Source organism: Oryctolagus cuniculus, chromosome 19 (assembly GCF_051225735.1).
Source record: "Oryctolagus cuniculus isolate XC-2025 breed Fujian yellow rabbit chromosome 19, ASM5122573v1, whole genome shotgun sequence".
Taxonomy (NCBI): domain Eukaryota; kingdom Metazoa; phylum Chordata; class Mammalia; order Lagomorpha; family Leporidae; genus Oryctolagus; species Oryctolagus cuniculus.
In genome coordinates, this window is record NC_142885.1 from 29,482,240 (window position 1) to 29,487,236 (window position 4,997).

A 4,997-nucleotide genomic window follows, 5' to 3' on the forward strand; every position below is an offset into this window, starting at 1 on the left:
TCTAGTACTCCAGTGTGGGTTCAGGAACCGACGCCCTCGGGCAACTTGAGTTTGTGTAACACACTACCTGTATATGTAAAGTGCTTACCCCTTTTATCACCATTTATTTGCTAAATACCAATATCACGTATAAGACTGTGAGTTTGTCCAGGGCAGGGCTTTGTCTCTGCTTTCATTCCTGTAGTCCCTGGTACACAGTTGGAATTCAGCTTATGCAGAACTAACAATGCACTCACTGTTGGATCTTGGGACAGGAACTGTTGGTTATAGAAAGGTCTGTTTACAGCAATAAAGGTAGGAGGGCCAAGAAGGGATGTTTAAGAGAATCAGCATTAATGAAGCACTTTCAGTGGTCAGGCTTCTTAATGTACCATTGTCTCATTTCTAAATAACAACACAAGGAGGGGAAGCAAGAGTTTTATTTAATTATACAACATTGTCCTGTCTAATCCTCTTCAAAACTCTGTGAGGAAGGTACCACTGATACCCTTTTAAATATGAGTTAAAGGAAGTGGGAACCAGCCCTAGGCCATATATAGATATCAGTGAAGTTCCAGTTTAAATCCTGCTGTGCTTGCCCCTCCTGGGCTGCAGGGTGTGGGCTAATGTGAGAGGTGAGTGTGTGAGGAGTGCAAGGAGGGTCCTGGAGGTGTGGTGCGACTTGCCTGCTGGGAGTGTCTCTGCAGGGCCAAAAGCTTTGACCTTTCAGGGTTGCCTGGATTTCAGCTTGGGCTGTCTGGAGTTGAGATTCTGAGGGCAGGAGTGTGGTGGGTCTTGCCAGTTCCCGCCTTCCTTCTCTGAGCAAAAAAGTAGCTAAGATGAGGCTGAGGGCCCTGTGAGTCCCTGCCCCACAGGCAGGTGCAGTGGGGGCCTGGGCTGTGCTTGCTAGCACAGGTGCCTCTGCCACACTTGATCTTGTGGCAGTTGCAGTGATTAGTAAAGTGGGTTCTTTGCAGACCCCAGGGAAGTGGCATTTCTCAGCTTCCCAGTTCCACGTGTGGTATGATGGCATGCCCCTGAGGGATCAGTGGGAACCATGCACAGGCATCTAAAGATAGGAGAACATAGTGATTGCTAACTAGCCTCAGGCTGGCGGCTGTGCTGGGTTAGTGAGGAGTCCCCGGCCAACCCCCACAGCACCTTCAGGCAGAAGTGCTCTTTGTTCATCGCTGTGTTACTTTATTGCTTTCTGTCCCTGAGTTACAGCTACCCGGAATGGCTTAGAATTTTCTCAAGCATGTAATTAGAGGAGTGGCTGTGAATCTAGGAAACAGTTTGGTCTTACTAAGGCAATCATTAAAAGTTCCTGAAAAGCATTTGTAGGTCAATTTTTCACTATTTTTTGCTCACTGTTTCCTCCGGTTTGTTACTCCTCTTTGTGAATCGCCTCCCCCCACCTCCCCATGACATGTCATCTTGGAATTCACTTTGGAAATGAAGAGCAGGTCTACCTCTCTGGCTTCCACCTTGGTGAATGTCACAGGCAATCCCTTCTTTACCAGTTGGGCGGTTCCATGCATGGTACTTCATGAGCGCATGAACATTTTGTCTTGCTGAAGGAGGCTTGTTGGCGTTTATCCAGTGAATACTGTGTATCAGTGCTTGTGAACCCTGCTTCCTCTGAGACCTTGGAACTGATTGGGGTGGTTGTGTGTGCCTGATTAATGACATTTCCCTCTTTCTCAACAAGGAGTGATACAGTTAGAAGCATACAGGCTTGGATCTGTTCACACCAAGCATTTTTAAACAAACTAGCCTTTCTAAAAAGTCCAGCATGCAGACCCTCCCAGTGAGGGTTGTGTACGTGAGATGAGGTTCTCTTGGCTCTGGTGTTTTGAGATGTTTGGACCTCATGTCATCTGAGGACATTGGCATCCAACCATCTGGCATCCAACCATCTCAACAACTAATGAAATTGATCATTTTAGCAAACTTTTCTTATTTATTCATTATCTTTAGAACTCAAAAGTTTGGAACTTTGCTTTAGTTTCAAATGATGCTTCCCTTATTTCTAAGTCTGACAAAATTCATACAGACTCTCTCATTGAAATCAGATGCAGTTTAAGGGTCTGTTTTATAAGCTGTTTGATAGAACAGGTCTGTTTGTGTCTTCAATGAATGAAGAAAGGTGAAAATATTAAAAGATATGACCATCCTTTTTTTTTTTTAAAAGTTTTCTTATTTCTTTGAACAGCAGAGTTACAGAGAGAGGAGGAGAGACACACAGAGATCATCCAACTGCTGGTTCACTCCCCAGATGACCCCAGTCTCCGGGATTGGGCCATGATAAAGCCATGAGCTTCTTCTGGGTCTCCCATGTGGATGCTGGGGCCCAAGCACTGGGGCCATCCTCTGCTGCTTTCCCAGGTGCATTAGCAGAGATCTGGATTTGAAAGTGAATTAGCCAGTGGGTATCAAACCAGCACCCAAATGGGATGCCTCAGGCAGAGGCTTAACCTGTTGGGACACAATACCAGCCCCATGACAGTTTTTTATGTATGCCCATCAAAATCTATTTGAAACATGACAGCATGTTCACTTTCAGTTTTCAAAAAACCACATGCACAGAGGAACAAATGCACACACAGCACTGTAGCCAGGCAGCCACAGAGTGACACAGTCTCAAAGTCCCATGTGCACACATGCAAGGCTGGCTGTGCTCGTTGGGTTTTCCAGCTTCCTGCGGAGGAGCAGTAATCCCCTTAACTTTTTTTTTTGACAGGCAGAGTGGACAGTGAGAGATAGAGACAGAGAGAAAGGTCTCTCTTTGCCGTTGGTTCACTCTCCAATGGCCACCGAAGCTGGCACACCACACTGATCTGATGGCAGGAGCCAGGTACTTATCCTGGTCTCCCATGGGGTGCAGGGCCCAAGCACTTGGGCCATCCTCCACTGCACTCCTGGCCACAGCAGAGAGCTGGCCTGGAAGAGGGGCAACCGGGACAGAATCCGGTGCCCTGACCGGGACTAGAACCCGGTGTGCTGGTGCCGCAAGGCGGAGGATTAGCCTAGTGAGCCACGGCGCCGGCCATAATCCCCATAACTTAAGCCCAACCTCTTATTTCTTTGGGCTGGGGCAAGGGGAGTCATGAGAACTAGATCAGAATGAATGCTAACTCATATTACTCATTAGCAGTTCTCTTTGGTGTATACCTTAGTTCCTTTATACCATTTTAAGGTGAACATTCACTAGCAGCACATGTGCACAGTTGTGCAGCCAGCACTGGCATCTGATTCCAGAACTTTCTTCTCACTCCTCACCCCCCCCCCCAAGATACATCGTCAGCTGTCATAGACAACTTGACAAAAGTAAGCTGAATCCAGGAACAAGAGCTTCTTTGGATATGACTACACTAAGTATCATGAGAGATTTGCCAGGAGTGATGGATTCACTGGTTTACAACATGCCTCATGGGAACCCAGGGAATGTTTCTTACTCTGAGATTAGAGGGCTGTCAGAACAGATCCAAAAATTAAGAGAGGTAATAGAATTACCTCTTAAAAACCTAGAATTATCCCAGCATGTAGGAATAATACCTCCAAAAGGCTGTTTATTATATGGAACTCCAGGCACAGGAAGAATGCTTTTGGTGAGAACTGTTGCTAGTCAGCTGGATTGTAACTTCTTAAAGGTTGTATCAAGTTCTATTGTAGACAAATAGATTGGTGAAAGTGCCTGCTTGATCAGAGAAATGTTTTATTATGCCAGAGACCGACCATCAAACATGCATCATTTTTATGGATGAAATAGATGTGATTGGTGGTCATTGGTTTCCTGAGGGTACATCAGCTGACAGATTAACAGAACTTTAATAGAGTTGCTAAATCAAATGGATGGCTTTGATACTCTGCATAGAGTTAAAATGACCATGGCTACAAACAGACCAGATACACTGGACCCGGTTTTGCTACGTCTGGGAAGATTGGACAGAAAAATACATATTGATTTACCACATGAACAAGCGAGGTTAGATATATTGAAAATCCACACAGCTCCCATTACAAAACATTATGAAATAGATTATGAAGCAAGCATGAACCTTTTAGATGGCTTTATTGGAGCAAACTTGAAGTGTTTGTACTGAAGCTGGTATGTTTACAATTCGTGCTGATCATAATTTTGTAGTACAAGAAGACTTCATGAAAGCCATCAGAAAAGTGGGTTATTCTGGTTGGCACCATGGTTCATTAGGCTAATCCTCCGCCTGCGGCACCGGCACCCCGGATTCTAGTCCCGGTTGGGGTGCTGGATTCTGTCCCGGTTGCTCCTTTTCCAGTCCAGCTCTCTGCTGTGGCCCGGGAGTGCAGTGGAAGATGGCCCAAGTCCTTGGGCCCTACACCCACATGGGAGACCAGGAGAAGCACCTGGCTCCTGCCTTTGGATCAACATGGTGTTCGAGGCCGCAGTGGCCATTGGGGGGTGAACCTAAGGAAAAAGGAAGACCTTTTTCTCTGTCTCTCTCTCTCTCACTGTCCACTCTACCTGTCAAAAAAAAGTGGGTTATTCTAAGAAGCTAGAGTCTAAATTGGACTACAAACCCATATAATTTACTGTCAGTTTTTTGATTGCTGCATGACAGACATTGGCTTAATGTAAAAATAAAGCTAAGCAAACAATGTGTGTACTGGCAATGATCTCATTAAAAATAAGAGTAAAATATGTATGAGTAACATAAATTAGTATATAATTCAGTGACTCCACTTTTAAGATGGGTACAGAAGAAATCTGTATGTTGTTCATGTATTTATTGCAGCAGAAATTAAAAAAGAAGAATGTGTTGAAGCTTTTTATATTTGCTATGTGAACATTTTGTAAAACATTGAAAATGGTCTGGGAGTAGTACAAGAGAGTATTTCTTATGATTTATTTTATATCATTTGAGTATTGATTTAGATAGGCTATGGGAGGAAGTGAAACATCAGACCTTTGATATTTAAGATCCTCCATAATATGTTGCATTAATAGTCTTTTTTTTTGACAGGCAGAGTTAGTGAGA

At 44.5% G+C, this 4,997-nt stretch overlaps 1 pseudogene; it reads left to right on the plus strand.

Moving 5' to 3' along the window:
- Nucleotides 1–3,329: 3,329 nt before the first annotated feature.
- LOC149120445 (26S proteasome regulatory subunit 10B-like) lies at nucleotides 3,330–4,547 on the plus strand (annotated as a pseudogene).
- Nucleotides 4,548–4,997: the final 450 nt, after the last annotated feature.